At 40.2% G+C, this 22,648-nt stretch overlaps 1 protein-coding gene across 2 annotated transcripts in view; it reads right to left on the bottom strand.

Moving 5' to 3' along the window:
* LOC111574422 (leucine-rich repeat and fibronectin type-III domain-containing protein 2) overlaps positions 1-17,102 on the bottom strand; it is a 216,486-nt gene extending 199,384 nt beyond the window's left edge. For both annotated transcript variants that reach the window (XM_023278996.3, XM_035952246.2), the window contains exon 1: positions 16,153-17,102. The gene's annotated coding sequence lies outside the window, so the exon portion shown is untranslated. The remainder of the gene's footprint in view (positions 1-16,152) is intronic.
* Positions 17,103-22,648: the final 5,546 nt, after the last annotated feature.

Genomic DNA, 22,648 nt, shown 5'->3' with positions numbered 1-22,648 from the left:
TACCTCTTTCATTCCCCACTGCGACAATCCCTGCAGCAGAATAAAGACACTCGTCTGTGTGGTAGCAATTGACTTTTTGGACCCAGTTTGTGTAACTCTTGCTGTCATACCATAAAATCTCATGAATAATAAGCAGTAGCTCTCTCTTTTTCACCAAAGAAACTGCATCCAGTCAGTAATTTTACTTCTGTTCGCCAACAACGGTGATTCGTTCACTTTCCTGTTGCCCCCCCCCCCCCCCTCCCCCCCAGTATTTCTTTATTTTGCTCAGAGGCTTAGGAAGATAAGCTCTTCCAACCCCTCTCTAAATCAGCTTCTTCACAGTGGCGACATCCCCGGCAGAGCCTGAATGTTATCACCTCCACAGCGGCTCAAGGAGCTCTCCATTTTAGATCTCTGGAGCTAAACAGTTTTTGTTGCTAACCTTAGGGCCCAACGCACATGAGCGAGTGAGAGGAGAAAGCCTGATGGAGCTGCTATCATGCTCTTAGTGAAAACTTCTGCAATGACTGTTTTTCTCACACTGCAGTGGGGAAGAGTTGGGGGCTGTGAGGGAATATGGAGGCATTTGTATGAAAAATGAAGACTTTAGAAGTCACATTAATGCAGGACACTCATATAGCGCAAGAGAGATTTGGTAAGTGACTGCAGTGAGTGGAGTACAGCAAATGACTGCTACACATAGTCTATGCCACCATTTAATTGCTACTCCAGTTTATTGCAGCCCAGAGGTGCATAAAAGCAGAAACAGATCCATCTAAATGACATCAAACTCTTATGGAGAAGACCCACTGCATCACACAGCATCACCTCCTCCACTGTGGATCAGTCAGTGCTCATCAGCTAGTGAGTAGCTTGCAGTTTACATTATCTATACACGCTTAACCCTCATTAAGGTCACTGGGGGGCTGGAGTCTATCCCAGCTGACTTAGGGTGAAGGCAGGGGACATCCTGGACAGGACAGCAGTCTATCACAGGGCTACATATTGAGACAAACAATCACACTCACATTCAAATTACTAATTAACCTCAGCATGTTTTTGGACTGCAGGAGGAAGCCGGAGTACCCGACAGAAAGATCCCGAACCAAAGATCTTCTGCCTGCAAGGCAAAAGTCCTAACCACCAAGTGACTGTGCAGCCCAGTTTACATTAAGTTGTGCCAAGCAGTGTTTTATAGTTACAAAGAAAAACCAAGCAAAAGACTTCTTGGCACAACTCAGTTTACATTAAGTTGTGCCAAGCAGTCTTTTGTTTGTTTTATGTTTGGAACTCTAATCCTGGAGGTTGGGGCAATAAAGAAGATGGATCCCAGGGAGAACAATAATAATCTTCTCCTTCATATGTATCCATAGCAGGAAAGACTACATGGCCTGTTACACCACTGCATTACTTTTTTTGACTTGCAAGGTGCAGTAAACCAAAAGCAAATCAATATCTGCCGTCATATTGAACCCTATGGATTAGGAATGGGAGGTCACTTACGTTCATATGCGATTCAAGGCAGGTGAGCGAATACTTTTGGCAATATAGCGTATCCTACTATCCAAAAGTGTGTCCTACATCAGGCCTAATCACTGCTTGTTGGCATGTTGGCAGACACTTGTGCCACCTTTCTCCTGGGAGGCTGTGATTCACGGAGCAGTGAGCTGTAAATTACTGTAACAGGCAAGGGCACATTACACCTCAAGTCTGCTGACAGAGATGTATGTCACAGTCATCTGGGGAGCAGGACTTGATGAACCATCTAAAAAGAGTAGCAATATAATGTCTTTATTAGCCTCGAAGCACGTATTAAGCAATTCCAAGACAAATAAGGCATGTTTTTCAATGCCACTGAAACAATAAGACACACTCAGTAAATAAAGCATGTCACATCCACTCGTGTCCTGTTTGAGACGCTGGACATCACATGACCAGCCTCCGCTCCCCCTCTATCAGCTGTACCGAACGCTCCATGAGCAGCAAAAGCCTCAACTCAGAGGCTTTTACAATGTAAAAGTCACTTGAAACCCAGTAGCTCGAGTGGGCTGGAACTGCTGACTGTGATGAATGAACCTGCCATTAAATGACGGGCGCCACTGTATTCAAAAGTGCAACAATAACAACAACAACAGAGAACTCATGTGGGAGAGAAGGAAAGGGTCACAGTGAAACTAGAACGTCGGCTCTCAGTGCTCGCCGGCTTATTGGATCTGGAAATGAAACAAAGGAAAGAACATGAAGCATACAGGGGGAGGGGAGGGGGGAGAAGATGAGTTTAGCCTTTTGTAATCTGACTCACAGTATAATTTTTCGTAATGTATTTAAAGTGCTTAGTTGTGATAGAATTTGAGTCATACTCCAGACACACTGTCGTCCATGGTGGTTCCATAGTCATTGCACCAGAAAATGTCTTCCTATTGACTCAAAATGTTCTCAGGTTTCACATCCGCAGCCGCTCCTATCTGTGTCCCCACAGTCGTATTGGTCAGTCAGCAGTGACATCTTAATGTTCCCACTTGTGTTTCACAAAGGAAGGGAGCCGTCGCCTGTGAGAGCTTCTCCAGGTTCTCTCTGAAGCTCCACAATGCCTCTGCTCTCCAGAGTCTGCAGCTCACTTTGATATCCTGTGAGTCAAGAGCTTCCTGCTGCGACTGGCAGCAGCATCACAGCACAGCCAGAGCAGCGGCGTGGCCACCAGGATCCAGGTGAGCTCACAGCAGCACCGAATGGTTCTTTGTAGAAAGCTCAGCTGCCACCCAAAGGCAAAGGAAAGCGTAGAGTTGTGCCCCATTTTTACCCTCGTTCATCTTTCACCTGTGGGCTAACTCTCAGTCCTGACACACATTACAGAGTTATTTTTACACAGTGGTAGCTCATCTGTACCTCTTGAGTTGGGCTGAAATTACTGCAATATAAAAAACTTTTCTGCTGCTAGTCTGCACGATAAAAATAAAGCACTACTGCCCACAGCTGTGGGTATGGGACACTAACACTATGTAGACCTTTAACGGAAAACTTTGTAGATAGATAGATAGACAGACAGACAGATATATAGACAGATAGACTATAGATAGATAGATAGATAGATACATAGACTATAGATAGATATACAGATAGATAGATAGATAGACTATAGATAGATAGATAGATAGACAGACAGACAGATAGATAGACAGACAGACAGACAGACAGACAGATAGACAGAGAGATAGATAGATAGACAGACAGACAGACAGACAGATAGACAGAGAGATAGATAGACAGACAGACAGACAGACAGATAGATAGATAGATAGACTATAGATAGATAGATAGATAGACAGACAGACAGACAGACAGATAGATAGATAGATACACTATAGATAGATTGATAGATAGACAGACAGACAGACAGACAGACAGACAGACAGACAGACAGATAGATAGACAGACAGACAGACAGACAGACTATAGACAGATAGACAGAGAGATAGACAGATAGACAGAGACAGACAGACAGACAGACAGATAGATAGATAGATAGACTATAGATAGATAGATAGATAGATAGATAGATAGACTATAGATAGATAGATAGATAGATAGATAGATAGATAGATAGATAGATAGACTATAGATAGATAGACAGATAGATAGATAGATAGATAGATAGATAGATAGATAGATAGATAGATAGATAGATAGATAGATAGATAGATACACTATAGATAGATAGATAGATAGATAGATAGATAGATAGATAGATAGATAGATAGATAGATAGATACACTATAGATAGATAGATAGATAGATAGATAGATAGATACACTATAGATAGATAGATAGATAGATAGATACACTATAGATAGATAGATAGATAGACTATAGATAGATAGATAGACAGATAGATAGATAGATAGATAGATAGATACACTATAGATAGATAGATAGATAGATAGATAGATAGACTATAGATAGATAGATAGATAGATAGATAGATAGATAGATAGATAGATAGATAGCATACACTAGTGATGGTGAGATGAAGCCTCATGAGGCATCGAACCACTTGAGCAAATTGGTTCAAGAAAGGGTTCATTTCTTGAAGCTTCATGAGCACACAAAATCACCTGCTGGCCAGGTGTATAATCACAGGCAGCTGTATCTGAACCACATGCCTGATGCATTGAAATTCTGTTTGTTATGGCTGTTGGGAAAGACTATGAATTATAAAAAAATGTTTGACCAAATAATTTCTGTAGATAAATTATCACATATGTGTATAATAAAATATATTTTCATGTATTCTGTGTGTAAATTTTCCCCAAAATGGTAGTATCATATGATGTGGCAGGTTGTGTAATAATGTTTTTTCTGTCACTTTAGGAAAATGGCATGGCCTTAAGCAGGCAGAGGACAGTGAAAGTGTTTGCGCAACTAGGAAGATCGTACTGAATGTTTGTGTAACTTGGACAACGATGTACAGGAAAGGGGAGATTTTATGCCTTTTATTAAAAAATAGCAGTTTCTCAACAGTTTTTGGTTTTAAACAATTCCTTTTTTTGACACACAATAAACACCTCACCTTTGAATAAAATAAGAAACAGTGAAAAATACAGTTCTTGATAAGCAAAGCTAATGCGTCTGTAATAATGTTAGATTTAGCTTACCTGATTAGGAATTATCAAATCGAACTGTTCCCACACAGGGGAAATCCTCCTCTTCCTAGCTGGTTCCATCCTATCACCTATTCTTCTCTCCTCACTCTCCTAAATCTACAAACTATCAGTCTTTCTCTAAACTCTCCAAACTATATCCAGACTATATAAATGCTATCCAAACCCTAGTATTCAGACTATCCAAACTCTCAACTGACCGTAGCTCTATCAAAAACCCACGTTTTAATGGGAGCCTGAGGGGTTTATATTGCTGTCAAACCTCGCGGCAAAATCTGAACCGCTTTCCGAAGCAGTCACACGGTTCAGCTGGGCAGCGAGGCTTCGGACGTCATCATTTTTGGCTCCGCCCCTAAATGAAGCAAGCCTTGATATGCGCTTCATGGAAACGCCCCCTCCACTAAGGTCCAGACATACTTTCCACACGAAAGGAAATCGGCACCAGAGAACGTGTGTGCATTTATACTCCATGCGGCGTCTGCTCCCAAACTGCAGGGGGCAGTATATCTCCAACACACGTCTACCCGCTCTACTCTAGTACTAAACTAGAGTAAAAGAAGTTTGCCATTGCTTACACCACTTACAACATGGCGTTTTACCGAATAGTTGCATTTCAGCAGTTAGTTTTAATTTCACACATGAATTGTTCATAACACGGTTATCACAGTGATCTCTGATGTGGTCTTGGTGATCCGCTGCAGGTGTTTCCTCTCTTCTGAGGTGCAGCTGGAGAACCACATCCATAGCTCAGGACACTTCCCATGGTGCACTAGTAGAAGTTGGTAAGGAGGTTCTGTGGGAGCCCAGATTTTCAGAGGGTCTGCAGGATGAAGAGTCTTTGCTGGGCCTTCTTCACTACTTCCCTGGTGTTCACTCCCCAGAGATGAACACCTACAGTCGAACCCGAAATTATTCATACCCGTAGCAATTTTGGACATGCCACTTTTTATTCAAATGTAAATAAAAGCTGAGAAATATTTTTTCCCACAATGATGCTCTTGTACATTGTTATATATATATTTGAAAACAGCCCCCAGTCATTAAATTATTGCAAGGACATATTTCAATTTAAAATCACTCATCACTCTGCTTGTCTGTCCTGGCAAACTTTATGTCTACTTAATGTCTACAAAAATAATGAACCTAGGGCTTGACAGATAGAATTTTGGAATACATTAAATCCCTTTGTCCCCATCAACAAACCAGAGTGAAATTTACAAATTTTCTACAAAAATTCCCATTTTTACAACTAACTGCACAATCAAATATGAAAGTTAAATCATAAATAACAGTCAAAGAGTCATACAACACTTGAACCTAATCTAAAAAAAAGAAAAAACTGCTTTGACTCTATCAAATCAAATTCTGTGTGGTGAATGTGCCACATTCTGCAACATTCTAAAAATGGTGCTGGGTTGTATTTTATTAACAGATAAGATACCTGGTCCCAGTGCAGCGACTTCCAGGCTGGAAATGATTAATACTAAGACTTCTGCACAATACTGGAATATATTCGCTGATATTGTAGTTTTTAAAACAGTTATGTCCCTGAAGGTCTGCACATGACAGTGAGAATGGGCAACGATTATAGCTGTGGTAAATATTATTTGCAATGTTAGTCAACTAAATCGCCAGCAGTATTGTGAGAGGACGCAAACAACTTTTAAGCCTTACAGTTACAGCTTCACTACATGAGCAGTGCATTACATGCTGCATTTTTTATTTGTTTGGCATTTATTTAACCAGGTTAGTCCCATTGAGATCAGAGATCTCCTTTACAAGGGAGACCTGGCCAAGAGGGAAGTCACATTAAAAACAATGAACAGCAGATAAAACAAAGAAAAGTGCTCAGAGAGTGCAGTACTCCATCAAGGCTGTTCATTCCCTCATATGGCATTGTCAGAAATGCAGCATTTTTTTTGTAGAAATGCAGCATTTTTTTGTAGAAATGCAGCATTTGTTTATTAGTAATTGATGATCAGAAATCACAGCAACATAGAATGTGGCCATTTAATATAGATTTACCCACAAACAATATGACCTTGCGCTGAGCACAGATGTGTGTTTTGTATGTGTATGTTGTGTACAGATACCGAATCACGTGACCTAAATATGTAGCAGGTGGCAGGAAACATCCCCACAAGTTAATCAATTGTTCCTTGTATCATTTCTGATGGATAAGTACCAATAAGTCCACAGCGGCCGATTTGTGGTAGGATTGCAATCATGTGATCGTCAGGAGACAGCTGACGTAGCATTCACTTGTTGTCATAGTTACAGTGACGCCGCGCCACTACCTGGCAGTGACACAGAAATCTTTAACAAATCTGTGGATCCAGACTATAAACCACATCACTGCCAAAATCTAATGAAGTGGTTCTTGTCTAATTTCTGACCTTTTCTGAAAATTTCATCCAATTCCGTTAGTCCGTTTTTGAGTAATGTTGCACACAGATGGAATAAAGGATGGACAGACAAACGTACACCCTAGAACAATTAAGGGTTTAACAACATTAAACTTGCTCACATAGAACACTTGCACACAGACAAGGTAGACTGTAATGATCTCACCAGAACTTTAAACTCATTCAAGTGCAACAAAGGCTTGAAGTTGAAGTTGAGATTTTATTCCAAGCATTACTGCCAAAAACCTAAATGCTTTCTTGCCCAGTTCAGATCTTAGTTCGGGGACGACAAATCGCAGAGTATCCATAGATGGGAGATTGTGACTTCCATGTTTCCTTGTTAAAACACAAGACAAACAGGAAGGAACAATACCCAGAATGGTTCTGTTAATAAACACATACCAGTGACTGAGATGTCGGGCACTTAAAGATGTCCAGTTAACTTTAGAATAGAGCACACAATGGTGAGGGATGACATTTGATAATGAATCTCAGTGCCCCATGGTGCACACTATCCAGCATGCTAAGACAATTAGCAGGAGCTTTCACAGAAGCCTTCGTGCACTTGTACTGGATGTGAATCCTGAGGTATGGAATTGCCCATTAGGAGGTAATTCATCCAGAGATATCATATTGCTTAGACATAAGTGGGATGATTGTGATGTTTACCACCAGCCAAAGATATTTAAAAATGTGTGCTTGTATTGAGCAGATTGAGGGTAATGCCCAGATGGCATAAGTCCAAATGAGGCACTTGTATACTGTAATTAAACACAGTTATAATGATGCATAAGTCATATGAAGCATTCCCACAACTGATTTTCACTTACTTAACATCGCTCATATTCATTTTATAAGCACTGTGCTGTGTATCGCTGTGAACATTCACTGGCTTTACGTGTTCATGTATTTACACCCTGTCTTTGTGAGAGTGTGATGTAATACACATGAAAGCCAAGCTATGGATGTTATTGACTTTGAAAGAGCTTGAGGGTCACTCCATTCAAGTTCAGCTGGTGGGAAGATCCAGATCCCACACTTGAGACTTTGGAGGCAGTTGGTAAAAAAGCAGCAGCCTTTTTTTTAATGCTGAAAGTTGCCAGTTCAGATTGTCCTTTTCAAAACATCCACACTTGAGGTTTCATTTATCTTTTATGTGTTTCTCAATACGTGTCTCATACAGTACATCACTGTTCAGTGAGTGTCTCAGAATTCCCTGCAAGCACTGAATGCACCACCTGCATTACTTTATAAAACTAGTCATACTTCTCTAACCTTGACCAAATACATCTGTAATTATTATTCACTGTATGCACCTATTTAATGCAAGCTGGTTAATGCATGTAGTATAAACTGATTTTAATAATATATTGATAAATTATGAGATAGGAACAATTAGTGGGTACTCTCTTGTGTTCAAAGAACCACGTTGCATCTTCAGTACAAATCAGTATTTACATAGTATATTTATTCGTTCACAAATCAGATCAAGTTAAATGATTTGATGTGGATCTAGATGTGTTTGATTTTTTTGTGTTGTGTCGAGGCAAACAACCCAATTCAGCAACTGCATCAGTCCGTATTGTTGCAACAGCAGCTCAACTAAGCAAAGAACAACAGTAGTCCATCATTATTTAAGGGCATGAAGGTCATTCAGTCCAGAAAATTTCAAGAACCTTGAAAGTTCAGTTGCAAAACTATCAAAAACAGTGATACCCTTATGAAATGAAGACATGCTCACCATTCTAAATTGCCTACTTTGTCTTTTTATTTTAATGCAAATTGCTGCTACCAATCCAAAGTCAGTACTGCTGCTTGCAGTAACTGTTGGGACATACATGTGATGATATTGTACATTATGCTTTGACCATCTTACTAATATATCTGTCACAATCTGCAGTGTGAAAGGAACTGTTTTCTGTCTCAAAGCAGTTTGAGCTTGTTTACAGTCATGTGAGATGCTGTGACGTATGTGACATGTTCTCCACTGCAGATGATTGTGGGTCAGAATGGCCAGAAAAACATGTTGGTTTACACACTGCCAAATGTGACTGGATGTAGTCAGACATCCTCATATTTTCTGACTGCATTTGCCATAGTATGTATTGGGACATACGGGATCTTTTTTCTGTCGTACTATCCATCCATCACCCATACACCACTTAAACCTCATTAGGGTCAAGGCAAGGCAAGTTTATTTGTATAGCACCCTTCATGTCCAAGACAATACAAAGTGCTTTACTTAAAACATTAAGAGCATTACAGAGTCGCGGGGGGCTGGAGTCTATCCCAGCTGATTTAGAGTGAAGGCAGGGGACATCCTGGACAGGTCACCAGTCAATCGCAGGGCTACATATAGGGACAAACAATCACACCTACGGACAATTTAGAGTTACCAATTAACCTCAGCATGTTTTTGGACTAAGGGAGGAAGCTGGAGAACTCGGTGAAAACCCACTCATGCACAGGGAGAACATGCAAACTCCATGCAGAAAGATCCCAGGAAGGCCAGGACGTGAACCAGGGATCTTCTAGCAGCAAGGAGAATGCGCTAACCACCAAGCCACTGTGCAGCCCCTGTCGTACTATGTAATGTGAAAGTAGAGGTGGTGGAAGAGTTCCAAAAGTTCCCTCAACTGCAGAGGAGAAGTTTGTTACCGGCCTCCGATCAAAGCCCACATCAGTGATTCCCAGAGTTCATGTAGCAGACACATCTCAACATCAACTGATGGGATGAGACTGTGTGAATCAAACCTTCGTGGCGGAACTGCTGCAAAGAAAATACACTATGTATGAAGGCCAAGAAGACGCAGAGAATTGCTTTGAGCAAGAAGCTTTGCTGATGACACTGTTGGAGATTTATTCAGAAATCAAGTAGCTAGTACGGTTATTACAACATCCTGAAGAGACACAACATCCCATCTGCTGTGAACTCAGTGGAACCATCATTAGCTTTCAGCAGGATGATGAGCTAAAACACACCTCCAGGCTCTGTGAGGGTTGAAGCAGAATGGCTGCTGCATCAGATGGCCTGTCTTTGACAATCGCCTGACCTTAAATCAGCTGAAACGGTTTGTAATAACTTCAATCACTGACTGAAGGAAAAGAGGCCAACAAGTCCTCAGCATATGTGGAAACTTACATAGGATATGATATCTGATATCAAAGAAAGTGCATCGCCCCTTTAAATTGTAATCAATGGTCAGATAATCCTAGATTTATTACAGTATGTCTTTTGGATTACATCATAAGTGATGATGTTATATTGCATCAGTTGTAACTTCCAGCTATCTATAAGCAAGCTCTGCACCAGCTGAGGTCATCCTTTGCTTATATCAGGATGGAGCTTGCTGAACTTTTTATTTATTTATTTATTTTCATTTAAAATGACAAACAAAAACTACTTGAAGGCTTTTGATAGACTGTATGCCATAAAAGCTGTGTTTACCAAAGTGCTATGTCGAGGCTGTGAATGCTCATTATGGAATATGGAGTGTCTGTCAAGTGTTATTTAGCTTTGCCTTAAGTATAACTTCAAATAAAAAAAAAAATTGTTTCCACTACTATTCGAAAATTTGGGGTCTCTTATAAATGTCCTCATTTTTGAAAGAAGTATTTTTTTTTTCAATGAAGATAATATTCATCACAAATAGACTAGTATTTAAGACATAAATACAACAATGTAACGGTAAATAATATTATACTAATAGTCCGAGAAGTGACCCAAGTCTCCTGGGGAGAAAGGTTCAAGAGATTATGCCTCCAACTCCTCCAGCTCCTGCAACTCCTCCAACCTCCAAATGTGGACTTTGGTTCAAATCGCCACTCCAACACCACTAAGTGAAAATGGTCCACTGACCCCACTAGTGGTGGAAGAGGTCCATACTATACACTAGTGCTCAAAAGTTTAAGGTCACTTAGAAATGTCCTTATTTTTGAAAGAAAAGCATATTTTTTTCAATGAACATAACATTAAATTACTCAGAAATACAGTCGAGACATTGCTAATGTGGTAAATGATTATTCTACTATGTGCATGTGACGAAATAAAGAATCTAATTTAATCTAAAACATGAAATTGTCTGGTGACCCCAAACTTTTGAACGGTAGTGTATATTTCATTTAGAATATTCTGATGATTAAAGCAAAAAAATCAAAAGAAAGAAAGAAAGAAAGACAACAAACAGGTTGTCTGCAGCTCTGTCCAGGGGCTCCACCCAAGCAGCTGATGTCGCTGCATCAAGTGGCGGCTTCACTCTGCACATATGCTGCACTCCAGCAGCTGAGCCGGAGTCACCAGGCATCAATGCAAACAAAAGAGCAACTCAGTGACAACAGGAGAGATGATTAAATTCATTAGGGAAATGTCTCCCTGTAATGCATGGCAATTTGAGGGGAAGAAGCACATGAAAATGCCCTGCAGCTGTGTTCTGTTCCCAAGCACCGCTTTCCTGTATATTCACTATTTTACAGCAGATCAAACGCATCTGACTGCCTGCATGTTGGCTCCTCCTAGCCTCTGTTTTAGATGTACTTATTTATTTATTTGCCTGTGTTTCCTGTGCTGTCGACTCGTTCTGCCGGTGAAGGTGAGAGAGGTTTTTCTGGAAAGGGACCGAGCTGTAGTTTTCCTTCACTCGGCAGTTGAGAGTTGTGCGGAGACGCCACAGAGGATTTGAGGCTAAATCCCCAGTTATTTTCCACTTAATTTTTGAACTGCAATTGCCTTCTATCAGAGCTAATTCACATTTCCATTCCTCCCTTGCTAAACAACAACTTTCTAATGTTCTCTGGGAGCCTTCTGTGCACAGCGAGCTTCTCCCCGAGGTAAATCTGCCCTACTTCTGAGTGCGTCCTCAGCATCCATCTGCCGTACCCATAAATTGTATTTGCCTGCAATAGCAGGTTATCTCATCTGTCAAAGCAACCCTATCAATTTCCCCAAGCAGTCTTGACAGAAGGCATTAACCCTCCAGCATCATTCTGCCATCAAGCATTGAAAGATAATAAATGCTAGTGATACCAACATATCAGATGAGCACTGCTGACAGTTCTGTTGTGACCGTTAGATATGAGCATCTAAAGGCCTGAATGACAATGAATGCAAAAAGCATAAAACTGAATTGAACAGATCCTTCTCATGTTGTTGTTTTTTTGAGTAGAATAGCCTGATTATCTCATTTAAAGGGGACAAGAAGCCACAGTTAGCAGGCACAAAGCTAAAATAGAAATGTTAATTGAATCTAATACAACGACACAATTTGGCTGCTTTGTAAGTGAAAGCCAGCAGATCGTTAAACTGAAGAAATCATTCGAATTAAACGCTGTTAATTATGCACAGAGCCAAAAGCGTATCATTGCCTGTAAATTTGCAATGGTTGTTTTTGTGTAATCAGCTCATGATTGTAATGAAAGGAAATTTGATTTCAGAAAATATAACACGCCTTTTAATGCAGATAATTCCATTAGAATATGGAGTCAAAGCAGAAAATTAGCTTAAATTGGAACTATGGCGATTTAGTATTTCTCTTCTGTGACATACAGTGACTTCAATGAGATAGACTGAAGAAAAAAAAGTCAAAATCAAATCAGCACAGCCTGAGATATTTGTTCTCAAATATGTGTTGTCTCAATAAAGTGGAGCCTGAAACTCATTAGTACCTACAGCCATGTTTTTTTGTAATTTGATGGCTTCCTCTTACTATGTAGTGGTCTGATCCACACCGATGACCTCATCATCATTCCCCTGATGACATCATTACCTTTGTTTTTTTAGTTTTAACCGATGAAAACTCCCACGGCAGACTGTTTTTATAGACTGAGACTTTTGTGTTTTTTTGCTATTTTTTTTTAATTTATTTGTGTGTGCGTGCGTGCATGCGTGTGCGTGTGTGTGGGCAGAGCTTGTTAGAAATGTGTCACATGCTTCATTCACCGATCAGGATTTAACTGCATTTTAATCAAAGTCTGATGACGGTTAGATGATTGTGCAGTTACTGTTTCAGCTTTACTCAATTTTTCTATCAATCAATCAAATGGCAATGAAGACACTGTGCCAACATAAAAGAAGTAACTGGTGACAATTTTCCTGTGGAGAATAATACTTTTTTTTCTGATTCTGCTGGTGATGAACCTGTGGAGAATTATCATCTGATCTGAATAGAGATTCTAACTAGCATAGATAAAGATGAAGACATTTCCCTTCAGGAGTTGGTGAAGACCAAAATAGAGCTAAAATGATAAAGAAAACTGGACACAAACTGCATTTGACACAGTCTGGATGTTATCACTTAGTGCAATAGTCCACTCCCATGGTTTCTCGTACCATCGCTATGCTGATGATACCCAGCTCTTCCTGTCGTTCCCCCCGGATGACCACACGGATCTCATCGTGCCTTACAGATATCCTGGCATGGATGAAAAACTGTCACCTTCAACTCAACCTCTCCAAGACTGAGCTCCTTGTCATCCCAGCCAATCGATCTGTACAACAACAAATCAACATCTAACTTGAATCAACCCAACTCAAACCCACAAAGTCTGCCAGAAACTTGGATGTCATGATCGATGACCAACTAACCTTCAAGGCTTATGCGTCCTCTGTTGCTCGGTCATGTCAATTCTCCAGGTACAACATCAGGAAGATCAGAACTTTCCTGTCTGAACATTCAGCACAACTCCTGGTCCAGACTCTCGTAATATGACACATCAACTACCTCAACTCCTTACTGGTAGGCCTCCCCACATGCACGGTCAAACCTCTGCAGATGATACAGAATGCAGCAGCATGTCTGATGTTCAACCAGTCAGAAACAGCATGTCACCCCACTGTTCAGATCACGTCACTGGTTTCCAGTTGCTGCCCACATAAAATTCTATACTCTGACACTTGCATTCAAAACTACAATGAAAACCCCACTCACTACACTCGGCCAACAAAAGGCACCTGATACAACCACCACAACATGGTAGGTCGATAGCTAGACTAGCTATGAAAAACTAGCTTTTCACTGAACACCTTTACACTTTGTAGACTGCAAAAGAAAACACACACAAAAATAAAATAAAATAAAAATCCTATTACGTTTACACTCCCTGTAGACAACACGGTCCTATTATCACACTTGAACTTGTTTTACGGCTCTTATCCAGGTTGTTTTCTCCTGACTAGATCCTTGCTTGTGTTGTATCTACTCTCAGATGCATATCGCTTTGGATAAAAGTGTCTGCTAAATGAAACTGTAGAACTGTAGGATTGTAGCCTGTTATCAGTGCCCATCATCCCCATACATATGGGCCAACAGGGACATATTCAACCCTCTACTCGTGCCTATGTGTATGGAAATGATGTGCACTAATAGCACTTATTGAAAGGCTTAACAACATTCAGACTGGGTACACATGACTGCAAATCAAGGGGCGACTTCTGGTTGCAAAAACATCCATCCTCCATTATCTATACACTGCTTAATCCTCATTAGGGTCACAGGGGGCTGGAGTCTATCCCAGCTGAGTTAAGGTGAAGGCAGGGGACACCTGGACAGGTCACCAGTCTGTCACAGGGCGAGACAAATTATCACACATTCACACCTATGGACAATTTAGAATTACCAATTAACCTCAGCATGTTTCTGGACTGTGGGAGGAAGCCGGAGAACCCAAAGAAAACTCACATTGCTGAGTAAACAATGTCATTAGATTATTTTTTTTTCTACTGTCTTTGTCTAAACACGTGGATCCGGGGAGTTGACAAATGCTCTGTTCTCCAAGGGTCTGTTTTTAGTTATTGGTGTAGATACAAATGTCGGTATTTTGGATGAGTTGTTTTTAACTTCTGGAAGAGAACCACAAAGTTCTGGATTTATTTCAGTACTTCATGACTCGACTAGAAAGTCATGTTTTGCTGAAAAATATGAAATATTTAAAGCAAAATTTGGTGGTGCAGGTTACAGAACTCAGATACCTGATATCACGTGTTCCACTGAAGTGAGTGGAAAATAATGCAAATAAATAAAGAGCAGGACTCTCCTGTTAGATGAGCTATTTCTGCTCCACCCAGACACTCTGATTGCAGACGTGGACAAAATAAACGACTGTGGCTCTGGGAATAGTAAGGTCTGGAGAGAGTGTGCACTTGTCAGTGACTCATTTTGCGTCAGAATAATCATGTTTTCATGAATAAAACGCTGTTGAGTGTCTGCTCAGGAAAACATCCACATTGTGAGAAACAAGTCTTCACGGTAGGGAAAAAGCCAGTCCTGTGTCGGTAACGTGTCCGGTGTTGGAGGGGTGAAAACGGACTGGTGTGCGCTGTCCGCGGTGCTGAACGGCGGCAGCTTCTGCCTCCGGACACCGTCAACCCGCAAGTGTCATGTAATCCACAAGAGGGTGGTGATTACAGTGGATGGCGGCGGTGGAGCCTCATGGCGGCCATCGATCCCTTAACCAGACGCACACACTCGTGCGTTATGGCGCGCGCAAAACAATATTTTCCCAGGAAGTGAAGATAGTTTTTAAAAATTGAAAAATAACCCGCACATGTGATAAAGCCCTTTCCCCTCTGCCTCTCACACAGCGCGTGTAACTTAAAGGGAGTTTTAATAAGCGCCTCAGCCTACTGTAATCACAGGGGAACATTTTGGAAAGAGTAGGCTAATCCCTCCCTCCCCTCCTTTCCCTCCCGCTCACTGGCACACTCACAAAACGCGCACATTCATACACATCCAGGATTAGTATGCGTCGGGCACAACTCTCCAACCCCTCAGCTTTCTCCTGCAGCATCATTTTTCTCTCTATCATGTGTAACATTTCTGAAAATAAATGAAAACAGTAACCCGATCCAGCTTACTTTCTGTGAATACCTGAGATCGTCCAGGAGTGTGAGCCTCCCTCCAGCCCCACACCGCCTACCAGCACAACAAAGCCACACATTTCGAGCAAAATCGATGCGTTAGAATTGAGCCAGCAGCTGAAGGTGAAGTGTAACCGAAAAAGAAACATGAAAGAAAAAAACGCAGCACATATGTAGGAAAAAGCAGGAAAATAAACTACATCTCTGCGGAGTCTTAACTCCTGCACCTATCAAGCAGTTAAAGGTTATTTCTTACCTGTACTAGCGGACAAGTATCCATTATGTGTCACCGCGGGCTTTATATTGTGTCTCCCCGGTTCGAGTCTACAGCCGCTCCCTTCCCATTCATCCACTAATTCCAGAAGACGAACTGCACAACCAACTGCCCGCCCAGCCGCATATCGCTTCTTCTCTCGCACTTGACAATTTTTTTCTTCTTTCACCAGCTCTGGAAAAAAAAACTGCGCTTTTTGCCGGGAGCCAAGCTGCGACACAGAGCTTCACAGCATTTTCTTGTAGTTTCCCCCTTCAAGTAGAAAATAACTAGCTCGCTGCTGTGTGGGCTCCGTCTGTAGATTTCCAACGCGAGTGTGCTGCTACATGGCACAGGCGCTTTTCTGTTGTGCCCCCGCGGTGCAGTAGTTACTTGTGTGCATGTCCTTGGAATTGTTTGCCTCTCTTTGGCTCCTCGACCCTTATCCAAGCGGTGTTTTCTTTGTATATACAAGGCGAAAGTAGAGCATCCACGAGAAAACTTCGGTGTTTGTTTTCGGCGATGAGGAGTTATTCGGTTGTCCAAGAGCGAGCAGATGGAGAGATGCGAAGTCTCTGAGCTAGAAAGACTGCAATGGAGCGGCGGATAACCCTAGATGGCACAAACACCATGAAGTATCGCTGAGCCCACCGGGAGGAGAGGCAGAGGGGGGGCAGAGGCAGCCAAGTCTGCCATGGGCACGGCGCCTTTTTTTACGCAAAACCCACAGCGGTGCGAGAACTGCGCGTATAGAGCCACTTTGGCGAAGTCCGCAGCGAGGACACTGTTGTCTGCAGGAGATTAAGGACCGACCACGGATTAGCGTGTGCTTAGTGGTGTTTAGCGTTCACAGCAACAAAGTAGCCTATCAGGGCTGTGGGCAAGCTCGGAATTATAGTACGTAGCCCGTAACAATGTGTGCGCTGTTTTCTCTTTGCTGGAGCCAGAAGCTCTCCAAAAATGCCCCTCGGATCCTCTTCGACCTTCAAAAAGCAGGAGAACTCGCGTCCTTTGCTGGAACACTGCACGATTATTTTCCACATCTACACAAATCCCAAGTAGTGAATGAATAAATGGACAGAATGGATAATACATTTAGAATACATAGTTTACCAATAAGTGAAAGCCATGAGTTCAGTGGAGACGGTTAGATCAGTGTGGTCCTGTACTATATGACTGCAAATTTGAAGTACTTGAGTGTTTCCTTTCTTTGCCACTTTAAATCTGTTACATTCAAGGTTTGAGGTCCAAGAGGTTTATTGTCACATGCACAGACAGACTAGACAGTTACATGTATCATGGTATTCTTATTTAATGGACACAATGTAAGAAGAACTATAGCAATTCTAAATAAGTAAACAATGCATTGTGCATTATTGTAAACCTGAGTTGGAATAAAGTGACACTGGCAGTGAGAAGGGGATTACTATACTTAAATACTATATGTATATTAAACAAAAACTGCAGCTGCAAAAAAATATATATTATTATATATTGCTGCTTTAGTGCTTTGACTGGGTTTCTGCACTTTATTTTGAAAACTAATACTTGTTATCACCAAGAAAACATAATAACAATAATAAAGCATTTTAAATAACATCTTTCAAAACATTGTGAAAAAGGGGAAAAAATCTAATTTTACACTTGAGTATAAATTCAACTAAATCCACAAATCCAAGGTATTTAAAAACTGCCAAATCAATGTTACAACCACACAAAAAACACTGTAAAACTGTAAATGTGACATTTAATACTGATAAAAGACTTTTGGTAAAAAGGTGAGATGAGATAGATTTTTTTTTTACCCTATTAAATACTATATTTATATTAAATAAAAATTGCAGCTCCCAAACAATATATAATATAATTATATATTGTACTAAGGCTAATAATGCTACTTCAGTACTTTGACTGGATTTCTGCACTTTATTTTGAATACTTGTAATTGTAGTCACCATAAAAAAGAAAGAATTAAAAAATAGCATCTTTCAAAGCATTCAAATCATTGTTAAAAGGGGGAAAAATCAAGTTATACAGTTCAGTATAAATAAAGGTGTTTAAAAACTGTCAAAACAATATTACAACCATACAAAAAGCACTGTAAAACTCAAAATGTGACAATTAATACTGATAAAAGAGTTTTGGTTAAAAGGTGAGATCTTACAGATTTTTTTTTACCCTGTTAATGTGCCCATAAGGTGTTTTTATATGCTGGAGACACATCATGAGTGAAATAAGCTGTCAGCTGAGTGTTTCCACTGGGAAACTGCACTGATGACAGTCTCAAGAACACAGATTGAGACTTCTGTGACAAATCAATTCTGTCTCTTGCTGGGTGGGGCTCTCTGTATGATTCTTGTTCTTCACATCTGGTTCCTGGTCCAAACTGTCACTGATCAAACCAGACTTTAAGAAACATGTTTGAATACAGGACTTTTAGTTGTGATGGAACAGTTTTATATTTTGGTATTTCTGTTTTTGCTTCCACTTTATCAACACTTTGCAGCTTTTAAACAAACCAGTGTCTACTTGCAAGCCATTACTCCACTAATGTTGAATTTCACCATCTTCGCATCCACAGGCCGGGAGCCCATGTGTCAGAATGTTTTAGTAATGATCAGCTACCTTGGAGGACAGTGAGGACATGTACTTAGTGTGGCTGCTGGGTCTTTGTGCTTTTCATTAATGACCCTAGGAACAGTTTACATTTTACTGTTACGCATAAATTACACACGGTGAGTGATTCTGATGTTAACAGTCTTTTGTTTGCCAGTTTCAGGCCTAAAGAAATTTTTTAAAATCCCTTCAGGTTGCACTGCTTTATGTGTTCAAAAAAACCCAAAAGCAACCATTTCTCTTTCCCTCATCAATACCAATTGTGTGTGATAGCATTAAACTGATGAAACACACTGAGCATAAACAATTAATGGAGGTGACAAAATGTGGAAATGATCAAAACATATTCAACCAAACCCATCGTGTAACACATGATCCATGGACAAACACTTCTTACTTCTCCAAGGAACGCGGCCGAGCTATGCGATGATTGATGTGTTAACAATCGGTGTCTGTTAACAACATTACTCAAAAACAGACTAACGGATTTGAATGAAATTTTCAGGGAAGGTCAGAAATGATACAAGGACCAAGTGATTAGATTTTGGCAGTAATGCGGCTTATAGTCTGGATCCACAGGCTTGTTAAAGATTTCTGTATCATTGTGAGATAACAGCATGGTGTCACTGTAACTATGACAACAAGTGAAAATTAAAAGTTAGTTTATTATAATAAATAAACTAACTTTACGTGAACACTACATGAGCTGCCTGCTGACGATCACATGACTACTATAAATCCACTGTTGCAGACTTATCAGGACTTATCTGTGGGAAATGATACAAGGGACAATTGATTAAATTGTCGAGATGTTTCTGACTCCCATTAATTCTTATTGCATATATACATATTTAGGTCACACGATTCGGTATCCATACATAATGTAATCGTGCATAACACACACATGTGCTCAACACAAGGTCATTTTTTATGAAAGAGTTCATCCTTTGGAAAGAATTACTATTGCAACAGCACATCATCAGTAGGGTAAAACTAGCCTGTCTAACGACTTGCAGCCTTAGCTGTGCTCTCTGAGTGCTTTTCTTGTTTATTTTGTTTCCAAACAAGTCATTCACAGAAATGTTTAATGAATTATTCTGCATACATTTTACATATGTCTGTTACAACTCACATTAATTAAGATTTGTTAAAAAAAAAAAACCAACCAAATACATTTATTTGAATTTGGAATGAGGTAGTTCTCATAACATCCATAAAAGGAATAGAGTATCAGAAGGATTAAACAATGTGAAGTATGTTTTTGAACTGTTAGAGCCCCAGGACTCCTAACATAGCATTAGGATTAAAGGGATTTAATATTTATGCACCTAAATCATATTCTGCTAATGTGGAAATTGCTTTAAACAGCCTTTAGAACAACTTGTTGGGAAATAAATTTGCTGTATTGGAGGATTTCTGACTTCAGCATTTCTTAATATCCTCATAGGGCACAGCACTGAGTTTTTATGAACACTTTATTAATCAGTTGTTCCTCGTTAACCCTGACAGGACGTTTAAATAGAGCACAAGCAAAGCCCAATTCATCCATGAAACGAAATTTTAGTGTAGTGTCTACAGAAATGATTAGAACTGTTAAAATGACGTAAATCATTTACCTTTACTTGACACCAACACACATCCCATGTGAGCTTGACACCCTTTTTATTGTAATCAACACATTTTGATGTTTGAGTTGTTCTAAGACCGATAAAGCTGATGCAGCCTGTTTCATTGAAGTTCAAGTGCATACACTACCGTTCAAAAGTTTGAGGTCACTCAGACAATTTCATGTTGTCCATTAAAACTCACACTTTTGTTCATGTGCTAACATAACTGCATAAGAGTTTTCTAATCATCAATGAGCCTTTCAACACCATTAGCTAACACAATGTAGCATTAGAACACAGGAGTGATGGTTGCTGGAAATGTTCCTCTGTACCCCTATGGAGATATTCCATTAAAAATCAACCGTTTCCAGCTAGAATAGTCATTTACCACATTAACAATATCTACACTGGATTTATCATTCATTTATTGTTATCTTCATTGAAAAAAATTGCTTTTCTTTCAAAAATAAGGACATTTCTAACTGATCCCGAACTTTCAAATTGTAATATGCATTGTGCACTTATAGCATGTATTTTACTAGTCAGTCATAAAAGTTGTTTACATGTACTCATTTTCTTTCTCAATAAAATGACGACTTTGTGTTCGACTTTGAGGAGATCCCTTGGTACATTAATTCAATAAATATTAGTTAAGCTGCATATTTGGAACATAAACATGTGAATGAAAAAGTAATGTGACAGAGTTCATTTGTGTCAGATGTACTCAAACTTACTGGACTAAAACTTCCTGTGCAGGCCATTTCCAATTAAAACGTTTGAGTGAGCGAATTGAGGTTTACAGCCAAGTCATGGTTCCCACATCCCCACAAACCTGCTTACGTGGACAGCAGCTCACGCAGAGTTACAGTCATATTCCAATAAGTACACGCTGGTCAGCTACACAGATGCAGTCACATTGCCCAGTAGAACACAGAACACCAGGGCTCCCATGGGTGTTTCTGGAAGGCTGCCTGTGACTGTACACACATTTTACAGGATATAGCAGTTAGTTACAGACTGGGCTTTAGCACTGTGTCACTTTATTTGGTCACTATGTCCGGAAAGCATGTGGCTACAAATCATATAGAGCATGTAAAAGATGAACAAAGCCATCGTGATGCCACCCATTGATTTGTGGAGCACAGTGAAGGACAAAGTTTAGATTTTTGTCACACTCTTGTTTGTTTGAAAGCAGATGTAGTCAGTGAGATGGACCGTTGAACTACCTCAGTCTGTACAGGCCAGTGTTCTGTGTAGCTCCTTTCTCTAACTCCTTGTGCTCATTGCAAGTCTCTTACATTCTAGTCCTGGTGTTGTCATTCCTGCCTGGACTTCTCAGCATTCACCCTTGTCAACCTGGACCCTTTCCAGCCAATCTCCACACCCACCACACCTGTCAAGGATGTCGTACTCCGTCACGCCACACACCACCTTTGCCTGCTTTGGCCTTCACTGCTTCCCTTCCTGTCTACCATCAGCTAAGTCCCTGCTCGCTCGCGGAGTCTAGTTTAGCTCTGTTTGTTGCGTCCCGAGTGTTATTCTATTTTTCCTCACCACCAAATCTTCGGCACTAGTGTATCTTTAGTAACTCTGTCTAGATTTTGTTATCCTGACTCGGTTATACCAAGTTTAGGTTAGTTCTGTTTAAACTCTGTTGTTTCTTGTATTGAGTGTGGTATTAGAATTCCTTTGTCGAGCGTTTTTAGTGTTGATACTACTTCCTGTTTTCATGACCTGTTCCCCGCCACTTCCTGTTGTAGCTTTTCTATGAGTTGTAAAAATAAAGTGTTTTTTTTGTTTTGTTTTTGTTTTTTTACTCCGACGCCTGTCTGTCTATTCTTCACTGTGCTGAACCTGAGTCTCTGATGTGGCATCATTACTCGCAGGGTGAAAAGATACCACATCGTCATTTGCTTGGCAACTCTGCCCTAAAACATCTGATTTACTGTCTACTTTCATCTAAATTAGACCATAATTTGGGCTACTATATAATTGTGGGACTGTTTGTAACATAGTTGACAGGTATCATAGTTGACATTTTTGCTGGTTTCAGGCCTAAAATCAACATGACCATCTATAACCAAACACCACATGGTATTTTTAGATTAAGATTTTTCTAAAATATTAAATATACAATTGAGTAAAATTGAAACTGAAAGTTATTTGTAAAGATATTGTAGTAAACCTGTTGACTACTTTATATCAAATAACTGAGAAAGCCTTGGAGTCTGGCCAGTCTTTTCTTCAGGAGGAAATGACATCATGTGCAGCAGGTC

This window comes from Amphiprion ocellaris, chromosome 20 (assembly GCF_022539595.1).
Source record: "Amphiprion ocellaris isolate individual 3 ecotype Okinawa chromosome 20, ASM2253959v1, whole genome shotgun sequence".
In the NCBI taxonomy this organism is placed as follows: Eukaryota; Metazoa; Chordata; class Actinopteri; family Pomacentridae; genus Amphiprion; species Amphiprion ocellaris.
The sequence above is the reverse complement of the archived record's forward strand: the minus strand, read 5'-3'. Positions and strand labels throughout refer to the sequence as shown.